The sequence below is a fragment of the Marmota monax genome, unplaced genomic scaffold, assembly GCF_021218885.2.
Source record: "Marmota monax isolate L192 unplaced genomic scaffold, Marmota_monax_Labrador192_F-V1.1 WCK01_AAM20220418_F8-fsc00148, whole genome shotgun sequence".
NCBI lineage: Eukaryota > Metazoa > Chordata > Mammalia > Rodentia > Sciuridae > Marmota > Marmota monax.
In genome coordinates, this window is record NW_026693034.1 from 2,107,925 (window position 1) to 2,122,885 (window position 14,961).

Here is a 14,961-nt window from a genome sequence, read left to right on the forward strand (position 1 = left end):
GTAAAATGACACCAGTAGACTGTATTCATTTAAACATAAGGTTGTTATATATAACATGGATACATACATGAATGCATACACACATACACTCCTAGAGAAGTCAGTAAAGTTATACAAAGGACTGGGGCTACAGCTCAGTGGCAGAGCGCTTGCCTTGGCACAAATGTGAGGCACTGGGTTTGATCCTCAGCACCACATAAAAATTAAAAAATAAAGATATTTTTAAAAATCACCATTCTTATCAAGGATAGGACCAAGGCCAATGGTATTCTACACAAATAAATCCTGTTAAACTAACTCTTAAAAAAAAAGTTACACAAAGACATATACTTAAAAACAATATAAATACATTAAATTGAAATTTTAAAAAGTATTCAAAGTAATTCTAAGGAAAAAGAGAAAAAATAAACAGAGAACAAACAGAAAACAAAAAGTGAAATGGCAGACTTGAGTTCTAATATATCACCTTAAATGTAAAAGGTCTAAATATACAATTTAAACCACAGACTGGCAGAGCAGAATTTATACATATATACAAATTATACATAATATATATATGTATCTCCATTTATAAGCTATCTAAAAGAAACTCACATCAAATACAGTTATATATGCTACATTTGAACATATCTGTTGAAATTAAAAGGATGGAAAGAGACATGTTATGCAAACATGAATCAAATGAAAGCAGGAGGCCAGGCGTGGTGGCCCATACCTGTAATCCCAATGGCTTTCGAGGCTGAAGTAGGAGGATCACAAGTTCAGTGCCAGGCTCAGCAATTTAGCAAGACGCTAAGCAAATTAGCAAGACCCCATCTCGAAATTAAAAAATTAAAAGGGCTGGAGATGTGGCTCATTGGTTAAGTACTCCTGGGTTAAAATGTCAGTACCGCCCCCCCAAAAAAAGCAGAAATGACTATACTAATATTAGCTACAGTAAACTTCAGAGTAAAGAAAATTACCAGAAACAGAAAGAGACATTATATATTAAGAAAAGAGTCAATTAACAAGAGCAATTCTAAACATGTATGTAGCCAATAACAGAGCTGTGAAATCAACAACAGAACCAAAAGGGAAGACAAATCAATAGTATAGTTGGAGACTGTGATATCCTTCTCTCAACAACAGGAAAATACACAGAAAATCAGGAGAGATATAGAATTCATTAGCAAGATCTAACTGACATTTTAAAACATTCCCATGGGCCTGGGGTTGTGGCTCAGCGGTGGAGTGCTCATCTAGCACCTGCAAGGCCCTGGGTTCGATCCTCAGCACCACATAAAAATAAATAAATTAAATAAAGTTAAAAAAAAAACACATTGGGGCTGGGGATGTGGCTCAAGTGGTACAGCGCGCTCGCCTGGCATGTGCATTCAATCCTCAGCACCATATAAAAAATAAAATAAAGATGTTGTATCCACCGAAAACTAAAAAATAAATATTAAAAAAATTCTCTCTCTAAAAAAAAAAAAGAAAGAAAAAAATTCCTAATACCAGCACAATACTCATTCTTTTATTATTATTTTATTATTATTATTATTATTTTAAGCTGGGCACTCTTAACCACTGAGCCACATCCCCAGCCCTTTGGATTTTTTATTTTGAGACAGGGTCTCATCATGTTGCTTAGAGCCTTACTAAGTTGTTGAGGCTAGCTTTGAACAAGTGATCCTCCTGTCTCAGCCTCCCAAGTTGCTGGGAATACAGATGTGTATCACCACACTCAGCTAATGCTCATTCTTTTAAAGAGTCCACAGAACACATACAAATTAAGCATCCCTAATCCAAAAATCTGAAATCCAAATGCTCTAAAATTCAAAATTGTTTGAGCACCAACACAAGAGGTTGAGATTTGGGATTTTCAGATTAGAAATACTCTACCAGTAAAGTCTATGCAAATATATATTGCAAAATCAGAAAAATTCTGAAACACTTCTGATACCAAGCATTTTATTTTTATTTTTATTTTTTTTAATTTTTTATTGTTGGTTGTTCAAAACATTACAAATTTCTTGACATATCATATTCCACACTTTGATTCAAGTGGGTTATGAACTCCCACCTTCACCCCATACACAGATTGCAGAATCACATCAGTTACACATCCATTGATTTACATATTGCCATACTAGTGTCTGTTGTGCTCCGCTGCCTTTCCCATCCTCCACCATCCCCCCTCCCCACCTCTCCCCTCCCCTCCCCTCCTCTCTCTCTTCCCCCTCCACTGTATAACCCTGAGGGTCTCCTTCCATGTCCATGCAATTTCCCTTCTCTCTCCCTTTCCCTCCCACCTCTCATCCCTGTTAAATGTTAATCTTCTTCTCCTGCTCTTCGTCCCTACTCTGATCTTAGTTACTCTCCTTATATCAAAGAAGACATTTGGCATTTGTTTTTTAGGGATTGGCTAGCTTCACTTAGCATAATCTGCTCTAATGCCATCCATTTCCCTGTAAATTCTATGATTTTGTCATTTTTTAATGCAGAGTAATACTCCACTGTGTATAAATGCCACTTTTTTTTTATCCATTCGTCTATTGAAGGGCATCTAGGTTGGTTCCACAGCCTTGCTATTGTGAATTGTGCTGCTATGAACATCGATGTAGCAGTGTCCCTGTAGCATGCTCTTTTTAGGTCTTTAGGGAATAGACCAAGAAGGGGAATAGCTGGGTCAAATGGTGGCTCCATTCCCAGCTTTCCAAGAAATCTCCATACTGCTTTCCAAATTGGCTGCACCAATCTGCAGTCCCACCAGCAATGTACAAGTGTACCCTTTTCCCCACATCCTCACCAGCACTTGTTGTTGTTTGACTTCATAATGGCTGCCAATCTTACTGGAGTGAGATGGTATCTTAGGGTGGTTTTGATTTGCATTTCTCTGACAGCTAGAGATGGTGAGCATTTTTTCATGTACTTGTTGATTGTATGTCCTCCTCTGAGAAGTGTCTGTTCAGGTCCTTGGCCCATTTATTGATTGGGTTGTTTGTTCTCTTATTGTCTAATTTTTTGAGTTCTTTGTATACTCTGGATATTAGGGCTCTATCTGAAGTGTGAGGAGTAAAGATTTGTTCCCAGGGTGTAGGCTCCCTATTTATCTCTCTTATTGTTTCTTTTGCTGAGAAAAAACTTTTTAGTTTGAGTAAGTCCCATTTGTTGATTCTAGTTATTAACTTTTGTGCTATGGGTGTCCTATTGAGGAATTTGGAGCCCGACCCCACCGAATGTAGATCGTAGCCAACTTTTTCTTCTATCAGACGGCGTGTCTCTGATTTGATATCAAGCTCCTTGATCCATTTTGAATTCACTTTTGTGCATGGCGAGAGAAAGGGATTCAGTTTCATTTTGTTGCATATGGATTTCCAGTTTTCCCAGCACCATTTGTTGAAGATGCTATCCTTCCTCCATTGCATGCTTTTAGCCCCTTTATCAAATATAAGATAGTTGTAGTTTTGTGGATTGGTTTCTGTGTCCTCTATTCTGTACCATTGGTCCACCTGCCTGTTTTGGTACCAGTACCATGCTGTTTTTGTTACTATTGCTCTGTAGTATAGTTTGAAGTCTGGTATCGCTATACCGCCTGATTCACACTTCCTGCTTAGCATTGGTTTTGCTATTCTGGGTCATTTGTTTTTCCATATGAATTTCATGATTGCTTTCTCTATTTCTACAAGAAATGCCGTTGGGATTTTGATTGGCATTGCATTAAACCTATACAGAACTTTTGGTAATATCGCCATTTTGATGATGTTAGTTCTGCCTATCCATGAACAGGGTATATTTTTCCATCTTCTAAGATCTTCTTCTATTTCTCTCTTTAGGGTTCTGTAGTTTTCATTGTATAAGTCTTTCACCTCTTTTGTTAGGTTGATTCCCAAGTATTTTATTTTTTTTGAAGATATTGTGAATGGAGTGGTTGTCCTCATTTCCATTTCAGAGGATTTGTCGCTGATATACAGGAATGCCTTTGATTTATGCGTGTTGATTTTATATCCTGCCACTTTGCTGAATTCATTTATTAGCTCTAATAGTTTCTTTGTAGAGTCTTTTGGGTCTGCTAGGTATAGAATCATATCATCTGCAAATAGTGATAATTTAAGTTCTTCTTTTCCTATTTTTATGCCTTTAATTTCTTTCGTCTAATTGCTCTGGCCAGTGTTTCGAAAACTATGTTGAACAGAAGTGGAGAGAGGGGGCATCCCTGTCTTGTTCCAGATTTTAGAGGGAATGCCTTCAGTTTTTCTCCATTCAGAATGATGCTAGCCTGAGGCTTAGCATAGATTGCTTTTACAATATTGAGGTATGTTCCTGTTATCCCTAGTTTTTCTAGAGTTTTGAACATAAAGGGATGCTGTACTTTGTCGAATGCTTTTTCCGCATCTATCGAGATGATCATATGGTTTATACCAAGCATTTTAAATAAAGGGTATTCAACCTATAGTAGACTTAATAGTTGACTCCCAAAGTTGTGCAAGTCCTAATCCCTAGGACTTGTGAATGTTACCTTTACAGATATGAGTAAGAATTTTAGACAGAGAAATTATCCTGTACTGAGGGGAAGAGATCTAAATGTAATCAGAAATGCCCTTAGATGAGGGAAGCAAGTGAGACTTGACACTGAAGATGGCAACATAACAAGTGAACAAAGATTCTAGGCTGCTCATAAGTCAAGGGATACCATAAATGTGGTATTTGTCATAGCAAATATCTAAAAATGTGGAACTGAATTTGTGTGCATGTGTGGTAATGGGGATTGAACCCAGAGTGGTCTACTACTGAGCTGTATTTCCACCCCTTCTTATTTTATCTTAAAATTTTGTCACAGGATCTCACTAAATTCTCCAGGCTGGCCTCAAACTTGTGATCCTTCTGTCTCAGCCTCCTGAGTAGATGGGATTGTGGACATGCACCTGAAACTGGCTTTTTAATTGTAAGGGGCTGAGACTGAAAGAATTTTGAGGAGAAAAAGCCTAGATTGCCATAAACAAATTGTAGTAGAAAAGTGGATGTTTAACACTCTGCCACTAAGGACTCAAGAGGAAATGAGGAGCACAGTAAAGAATGTCTATATTATTTTGGAGAATATCTAAACATCATAAACATACTACTGGCAGAAAATTGGACACTAAATACATTGGAAAATACACTTAACAATACATTAAATGTATTGTTGATGAGGGTTCAGACTGAAATCAGGTACATATTCCTTTTTTCTTTCCTCTTTCAGCCATTTATTTATTTTTATTTACAGTTTGTGTTCAATGCAAATCAACTCCATAACATGAGAAGTTACTATGGATCAAAGCATAAATACACAAACACAATATACAATCCACATAGATGTACAGCATTCAGGTATGAAGCAAAGGGGCGTGTTCATTCACACACACAGTAGCTTTAGATCTGTTTGATCTGGTTGTTCCGTGTAGGTTTCTAAAGATGAGAAAAATGATTTGGGTTATCAAGACTGTGGTAGCCATAATAGATACTGGAATGTGTAAGCATCAATGTGTGACCATGTGAACAAAAGATTTCAGGGAGTGTATTTTTCAAAAGATTTCTGTGTATCAAGGCAGTTGTAAAAGATTTAGAGGATCAAGACCGCTTTTAAGCTTAGGATCAGGTTCTAACTACCTAAAAATATTGACTGATAACAGCAAGTGTTCCAAATATGGCTATTCTGATCCATAGTTTTAAAAAAAGTATTTACAGAAAAAGTATGGAAGTTTTTGTGAATTTAATATGCAAGCTAGCTTCCAGTCTTCACTTCCCAAATGATGATTTATAAATTTGGCTTCTTCACATAGTTGCCTTTCTAATTTCAAGATTTGCCATTTTACCTTCAAAGTGGACCATTTTCAATTGTGAAACGTATTCAATAAATGTAGAAATAAAAAGCAGCATTTTGAAATTAGTTGAGGTCAATGCAATTCTACTCTGTGGAATCAGTTTAGCTAAAGGAATCTGGCACTCTTGTTGAATGAAAACAGGAGATGGGAGATGCCTACCATTTGACTTTGTGAGGATAAGCAAGACTCCTGATGCCTGGATTTGGGGTGGATTCCAATCTATCATTGCCCTAGCACATGTCAATTACTACATAAAAGTTCAAACATAATGTCAAATCCAAAAACCACAGAGGAAAGAGTTCAGTTCCCAAAGGAACAGAAATAGCTTAACAATGTGAAACTTTTTCTAGAATATATTAGCATTAAATTAGTACTGCTGAAACAATACATTGAGGATTTACAGTAACACCTGGAAGTTCCCTCTAATGTACATATAAATAGAATCATGGAAGCTTTTTATATTACCTGTTTTATGGCCTTATAGATTTCATGAACCAAATAAAAACTGAAATCTCCATTCCATATTCCATCCTTTATCTCTAGACAAAATCTATTCTTGTTTTCAAGATAGAGTTTTAAATGTCCATATTTCTTATGCCTCATTCAAGGAAATCATGTCTCAATTTTGGATGTTATCTCTTTTTATCTTGCACATGAAACTCCAGCAGATTTAATATTGGCATTCATCACTTGTGAAACCCTTTACATGTCCTTCAAACCAATCAATTTGGAATTCTCAGTGTTTTCTGTGCCAATAAAATCAGGTGCGGGATTGATAGATTTGATGCAGACCAGCTTCTTCCTTGACACATTGGACTTCTAGTCACCATTCTGATTGGGTTTGGAAGATGGGGAAGTAGAGACATTTCTTGGCCTGAGTCTCTAACAGTAGAGATGTAGAAGAGAGAACGAGATCACAAGGAGACTCGCTGTTGACTGCAGGGCACTGCCACCTGTGCTGGGTGTAGCATTAGTTGAATTGGGAGCAGCAGAGGTACTCTGTGAGGAGTTACTTGAAAGTGTCACAACAGCTGTTTGGTTTGAATAAATCTGCATGGGTAGGAGCAGTGCCAGAAGCAGCAGCCCCAGCCCCAGCCTGCCCACCATTGCTCTGCCCATTTCCACTCCAGGGGTGTACAGCACGTTTCCTTGGATGCTAGGTGCAAGGAGATAGGATGGCTCCTGGAGGACGCAGGCAAAATGGGGATATTCTTTTTCTTAATATTTATTTTTTAGTTGTAGTTGTCAATACCTTTATTTTATTTATTTATTTTTATATGGCGCTGAGAATCAAATCCAGGGCCTCACATGTGCTAGGCAAGCGCTCTACTGTTCAGCCACAACCCCAGCCCCCAGGTACATATTCTTTAATACTAGTAGAAAGTTTTAATACTGGTAGAAAGTTTGGCTGAATTATAGCCAACAACTGCGTGGAAGCACAACTTTCAAGCAATAAACTTGTATACTTACGCAATTTCTAAACATGGTGTTGAAGATGCAGCCTAGTTTCTTCTTGTTATTTATATTAAAACACAAGAGGAAAGGATGAGAGGAGAAACTGCTATTCAAAAGGGACCAGAATTCAATTTAGGAAATTCTCAGCCTTTCTGAATAATAAGACAAAAAAAAAAATTTAAGATGTCAGTTCTCGTGCCAGGCACAGTGGTGCACACCTGTGATCCCAGCTACTCAGGAGGCAGAGGCAGGAGAATCCCAGAGGTAGTTGACAGCCTCAGCAATTCAGCAAGACTCTATCTCAAAATAAAAAAGAAAGAAAGTGCTGGAGATGCATGCAGCTCAGTGGCAGAGTACCTGTGGGTTCAATCCCCAGTTACCCACCTCAAAAACAAAGATGACAGTTCTCCAGATGATAAACAAGTTCAATGTCATTCCCATCAAAATTCCAGAAAGATATTTTGTATATAGCAAGGATCTTTAAAATTAGAATAGTCTGAAGAAGACTTAGAGAAACCACTTCCTGAGTTCAAGACTGGTTATATAATCATATTATTCATGATGGGGGTACTGGCAGAAGGATAGAAACACAGATCAATGGAACAAAATAGAGAACCCAAAACACCCCACACTCAGAGTCAACTGATCCTTGACAAAGGTATAAAAGCAATTCAATGGAGGAAGGATACAGATAAAATAGTGGACCTTGGCCACTTTCACACAAAAATTAATTCAAAATTAATTTTTAAAAATTTTAAATGTAAAACTATAAAACTTCTACCAAAGAGAATCTTTGGGAGCTAGGGCTTAGTAAAGGCATCCGAAACATGACACAAACATGACTATGAATCCATAAAAAAAAAAAAAACAAACTGTAAGCTGGATCTCATAAAAATTTTGCTCTTCAAAGTATTATGAAGTGAAAAGATAAACTACAGAATAGAAGAACATATACCCAAGCCACATATCTTATAAAGAACTCATATCTAGAAATATTTCAAAAAGATAAAAAGACAGTCAATAGGCACATGAAAATATGTCCAATATCACTACTCATTAAAGAAATGCAAATTAAGACCATAATGATATATCATGACACATCTATTAAAATAGCTAAAATTAAAAGTAGCAACAATACCAAAGGTTGGAGAGGATGCAGAGCATCAGGATCTCTCACACATAGCTGATGGGAATGTAAAATGATACAGAACCCTAAAAATAGTTTGTCAGTTTCTCTCTAGTCAGAGTGATTAGACAGAAGAAAAAAATTAAAGGGAACAAATAGGAAAAGAAGAACTCAAACTAACACTATTTGCCAATAACATGATTTTTAAAATTTTTTAAAATTTATATATGACAGTGGAATGCTTTACAATTCTTTTTTTAAATATTTATTTTTTGGTTAGACACAATACCTTTATTTTGTTTATTTATTTTTATGTGGTGCTGAGGATTGAATCCAGGGCCTCGCACATGGTATACTACTGAGCCACAACCCCAGCCCCTACAATTCCTTTTTTTTTTTTAATATTTATTTTTTAGTTGTAGTTAGACACAATACCTTTATTTTTATTTATTTTTATGTGGTGCTGAGGATCGAACCCAGAGCCTCGCATGTGCCAGGTGAGTACTCTACAGCTGAGCACAACCCCAGCCCTACAATTCTTATTACACAAATAGAGCACAAACTTTCAAATCTCTGGTTGTATACAAAGTATATTCACACCAATTTGTGTCTTCATACATGTACTTTGGACAATAATGTCCATCACATTCCACTATCATTTCTAACCCCATGCCCCCTCCCTTCCCCTCCAATAACATGATTCTATATGTAGAAGATCCAAAAAAATTCCACTAGAAACATTCTAGAACTAATAAATGAATTCAGCAAAGTAGCAAGAAATAAAATTAACACGGATAAATCAATCGCATTCCTATACATCAGTGATGAATCCACTGAAAGAGAAATTAGGAAAACTACCCCATTCACAATAGCCTCAAAAAAAAAATTAGGAATCAATCTAACAAAAGAAATGAAAGACTTCTACAATGAAAATTACAGAACACTAAAGAAAGAAATTAAAGAAGACCTTAGGAGATGGAACGATCTCCCATGCTCTTGGATAGGCAGAATTAACATTGTCAAAACGGCTATACTTCTAAAAGAATTATTCAGATTTAATGCAATTCCATTAAAATCCCAATGACAGCCGGGTATGGTGGCACACACCTGCAATCCCAGTGGCTCAGGAGGCTGAGACAGGAGGATCATGAGTTCAAAGCCAGCCTCAGCAATGGCAACTCAGTGAGACCCTGTCTCTAAATAAAATACAAAATAGGGTATTGAGTGCCCCTAAGTCCAATCCCCAGTACCAAAAAAAAAAAAAAAACACTATGTCAAATATCATCTTTATATCCTATTGTAATTAAATGATTTTTAAAAAATTCCAATGACATTCTTCATAGAAATACAAAAAAATACAAAAAGCAATCATGAAATTCATTTGGAAAAGTAAGAGAGGCAGAATAGCCAAATCAATCCTTAGCAAGAAAAATGAAGCAGGAGGCATCACAATACCAGACCTTAAATTATACTACAGAGCCGTAATAACAAAAACAGTATGATACACAGACCAACGGTACAGAACAGAAGACACAGAGGCAAATCCACATAAATACAGTTATCTCATACTAGACAAAGGTGCCAGAAACATACATTAGAGAAAAGATAGCCTCTTCAACAAATGGTGCTGGGAAAGCTGAACATCCATATGTAGCAAAATGAAATTAAACCTCTATCTCTCACCTTGCACAAAAATCAACTCAAAGTGGATCAAAGACTTAGGTACTAGAATAGAGACCCTGCACCTAATAGAAGAAAAAGTAGGCCCAAATCTCTACCTTTGGACCTGACTTCCTTAACAAGACTCCTAAAGCTCAAGAAGTAAAATCAAGAATCAATAAATGGGATGGAATCAAACTAAAAAGCTTCTTCACAGCAAAGGAAACAATGAATAATGTAAAGAGAGAGCCTACAAAATGGGAAAAAAATATTTACCACACACACCTTAGATAGAGTATTAATTTCCAGGATATATAAAGAACTCAAAAAACAAACAACAACAAAAAAAACATATAACCCAATCAATAAATGGGCAAAGGAACTGAACAGACACTTCACTGAAGAAGAAATACAATTGACAAACAAATATATGAAAAGATGTTCAACATCTCTAGCAATTGGAGAAATGCAAATCAAAACTACATGACTGGGTAATGACTGCACAATTATAAATTTACCACAAGTCACTAAGTTTTACAAAGTGGGTAAATTTTATGGTATGTAAATTGTATCTCAATAAAGCTATTTTAAAAATAAGTTTTGGGCTGGGGATGTGGCTCAATCGGTAGCGCGCTCGCCTGGCATATGCAGGGCGCTGGGTTCGATCCTCAGCACCACATAAAAATAAAGATGTTGTGTCCACTGAAAACTAAAAAAAAAATATTAAAAAATTCTCTCTCTCTCTCTCTCTCTCTAATAATAATAATAAGTTTGGCTGGGCATGAAGGTATAAGTTGATAATCCCAGTAACTTGGGAGGCTGAAGCAGGAGAATCACAAGTTCAAGGCCAGCCTCATCAACTTAGCAAGACCCTGCTTCAAAGTAAAAAAATAAAAAGAGCTATGGATGTAGTTCAATGGTTAAGCATCCCTGGGTTCAATCCCCAGGACCAAAAAAAGATAAGTTTTGGGCACTAGTTTTTTTTTTTTTTTTTTGGTACCAGGAATTGAACCCAGAAGCACTTAACCACTGAGCCATATCCCCATCCCATTTTTAAAATATTTTAATTAGAGACAGGGTCTCATTAAATTGTTTGGGGCCTTGCTAAATTGCTGAGGCTGGCTTTGAACTCAAAATCCTCCTGCTTCAGCCTCCAGAACTGCTGGGACTACAGGTATGTGCCATTGACTCCAGCTGGAGGCTGGTCTTTGTTTTGGAATCCTAGCATCCAAGATTCTTAGTTCTATATTCTGTCACCCTGTGCCTATTTTTCATTTTCACTTTCTGTGTATTCCAAGAGAGATAGTAAAACTAAAACATGCAGCGTTTAATGGTGAGTCCCAAAACAAAGTCTAGTTATTAGCCTAGTTATTGAATAAAAAGTCTAATAATGAGTCTTAATTATAAATCAAGAAAATATTATTTGTCATATTGTCCAACAAGGTGTGTACTTATTCACTATTACATATCAAATGGATTATTTGAAGAAATTGTTCTGGATATGAAGATAAAGGTATGGGATAAAAATTGTCCAAATAGGACCCAGATTATGAAGCATTTAAAAAAATTTAAAATGGGGCTGGTGATGTGGCTCAGTGGTAGAATGCTCACCTAACGTGTGAGGCGCTGGATTCAATCCTCAGCACCAAATAAAAATAAATAAATAAAATAAAGGTATTGTGTCCAACTAAACTAAAAACATCTTAGAAAAAATTAAAAAGGGAGAAATCCACACTAAAAGTATTGTTTTATAAAAAAGAAGAAAACTTTTTGTCTTTAAACAACAAACAAAAAAACAATCTGAAATGTTCATCATTAGGTGACCCATGACTTACACCTGAGTCACTAGTCTGACACATCCTACCTCAGGTAAAGAGGGTGTTTAAAAAAATAAGACAGTGTGGTGGTGAAAAGCCTGTGATCTCAGCAACTTGAGAGGCTGAGGCAGGAGTACTGCAAGTTCAAGGCCAGCCACAGCAAGTAAGTAAGACGCTCAGCAACTTAGACCCTGTCTCAAAATTAAAAATTTAGTGGCAAAGCACCCTTGGGGTCAATCCCCAATAGAAGAAAAGAAAAACAAAGAAAAAGCAATACAACTATTATTGGCTCCCTTTTTAAACTGGAAGAATCTGAGAGGTCTCCATGTAAAGATTTGGAGGTCCTCCCACAGCTATTACACATCTGCACCCACCAACAATATTCCCCATGAAATTTAGCAGTGGAAGTGCTTCCTCATTCTTTGCCTGGAAGCCTGACCACACTCCCTCTTTAGCAAATTGGATACAGCTGTAGGACATCTGTATTTGGTTTCCCACTCACAAACATCTAAAAGGTAAAACACTTGAGGAATTTAATGTTTAGATGGGGATGGGAGAGTGCTATTTTAGGACACAGCAGGCAAATCAGGGTGTAGTCCATCTGGTTTGTATCTCACAGTCCAAGGAAGAAAGATGAAGTTGGCAGTCTGGACTGAAAGCCACCACAGTGATTCCTCCAGCCACTCCACAGTACAGCCCTGATGAACCCTTCTATCATCTCCCAAAATTTCAGCCCTTGTCAGGTTTTGTAACACAATTCCAAACTGACTCTCCATCAGGATCTCAAATGATTTTTAAGAATTTGAAAGTTCTTTTGAAACAGAAATTGGACAAGCAAAATTGGTAGTTATAGTCCCCAGAGACCAGATCAAGATGGCAGGACTGGCACATGGGTGTGTGTTCGCTATCCTTTAAACTCAAAGAGTGACAGAAGAGACTTTTTAAAGAAAAAATCATTTTCATTCCAGGAATGCTAAAACTATACAAAAAAGAAGACAGGAACAGACTGAAGAAAAAAAAGCAAATTCACAATAAAACACATGCAGAAGACTGCTGTGAAGTCAGTGTTTAAGAGGAGTTCTAAGCCTTAAGTCAGTGGACAGAATATGTACAAATGGGTTTTCTTAAAAATCAAACAGTATAGAAAACCTCATAATGAAAGACATATGATCATCGAACTACATGGGGGAAAAGCATTTGATAAAATTCAACAGCCTTTTTTGATTAAAAAAAAATTCTCAGGCTAAGGGTGTAGCTCAGTGGTAGAACTCTTACCAGCATGAATGAGGACCAGAATTCCATACCCAACATGACAAAGAAATTTTAAAAAAAAAATGTAAACTAAGAATAGGAGATTTCTAAATGTAATTGAAGGACTTCCGGCAGAATCCTACAGCAAACATCAGACTTAACAACATTCCCATTCAAGATAGGACCAAAATGAGGGTGTTCTAACCCAGTTGCTCTTCAAGGCAAAAGACTTGAAGGCAGGTTTTCCAAGGCTAGAAAGAAAGCCTTTGGCTGGGGCTTGAGTTAGCAAACCAAAGGGAAAGAAGCATTCACATCAACTAAGATATAAATAATCAGCAAATCTATACTTGTCCACCCCAAAGAACTGTCACATTCTTTGTGTATTTTCCAAGCCAACAATATCTCATCAACTTTACTGAAAATGTTCCTGAAAAAAATTTTATGGTTCCTGAAGCGAAGAATCCAACAGCAAACGAGAACAAGTAACTTAACCAGACCTCAGCTGAACCAGGATACACAGGTGGTAACTTTCTGGAAAATACTTTTAGATTCCCTGATCTTTGCAAGGGGCCTGCATTTCTTTAATTATAAAATGGTAGGTGGGTTAGAATTTCAGAAACAACCAGATAATGGTTCAGGTTCATTCTGACTCAGATTCTTATTTTAAAAAGTATTTGTTAATAATGAATGTGAAGGGGCTGGGGTTGTGGCTCAGCGGTAGAGCGCTCGCCTAGCATGTGCAAGGCGCTGGGTTCGATTCTCAGCACCACATAAAAAAATAAATAAAATAAAGGTATTGGGGCTGAGATTGTGGCTCAGCGGTAGAGCGCTCACCTAGCATGTGCGAGGCCCTGGGTTCGATTCTCAGCACCACATAAAAATAAATAAAGATATTGAGTCCAACTACAACTAAAAAATAAATATAAAATAAAAAATAAAGGTATTGTGTCCAACTACAGCTAAAAAAAATTTTTAAAAATAGTGAATGTGAAAATGTGAAGTTTATCCTCATTTTATATTCCTTAAGTATTAATTCTGCTAACCAAAAGATCTCAGAAGAATGGTCTAAGAAATTATTTTCTTTTTTCTCTTATTTTTTTCCTCCAGTGCTGAGGATAAGACCCAGGGCATTGAACATGCTAAGCAAATGCTCTACCACTGAGTATACCCCCAGAAATTATTTTCTTGATTCTCTATTCCTTTTCATTATTTCAAACCACTGTGGATTACCTTTTCAGTTTCAAAGAGGAAGTAGAGAGAATAGATCACATAAGTACAAGCACATTCATGAAAGAACAGACTGTGGCCTGGATAAGGGGTATTTTCCATACATTTACTTTAAAGCTCATGTTTTTCCATGTACATTGGACAGAAGAACATACTTAACATGCCCTCTAGCCAGGACTCAGTTCAAAACACTTAGCCTCAAATGTGGAGTCTTTTGGGGGAGGAAGGAGTAGGAAAGAAGTCTTTTGTGAGAAAAGAATCAAGTTCTCAAGTTGTGTGGGAGTGTAGGATTCAGGGGTCAGGCCACATTGACAGAGTGAGGCTGGGAGCAAAGAAACTCCCCCCAAATGACCTTAAAAATGAAAAAAAGAAAAGTTTTACAGCAAGTAGTGGAGGTGAAAGAACTTCTTATTTGCATCCAAACCATGCTCAACTTTAACATTTAGCCTCTGGAAACGCGGCTGCCCTCCTCTGAGAAGTGTCCTCCCACACTTTCTATCAGCCCTCCCCACAATCCGGGTCCACAGAAGGATTCCCTCCCGCTCAAGAACACTGCCCTACTTTTAAGAATGCAAAATCCGCC

The 14,961-nt window shown here is 37.0% G+C and overlaps 2 protein-coding genes across 8 annotated transcripts in view; both read right to left on the reverse strand.

The window, feature by feature from the left end:
* The window catches only part of Cyth3 (cytohesin 3), a 91,505-nt gene that overhangs the window by 44,165 nt on the left and 32,379 nt on the right, over positions 1–14,961 (reverse strand). The gene's annotated exons all lie outside the window — the stretch shown is intronic.
* The window catches only part of LOC124098810 (small integral membrane protein 10-like protein 2A), a 130,521-nt gene that overhangs the window by 20,896 nt on the left and 94,664 nt on the right, over positions 1–14,961 (reverse strand). The gene's annotated exons all lie outside the window — the stretch shown is intronic.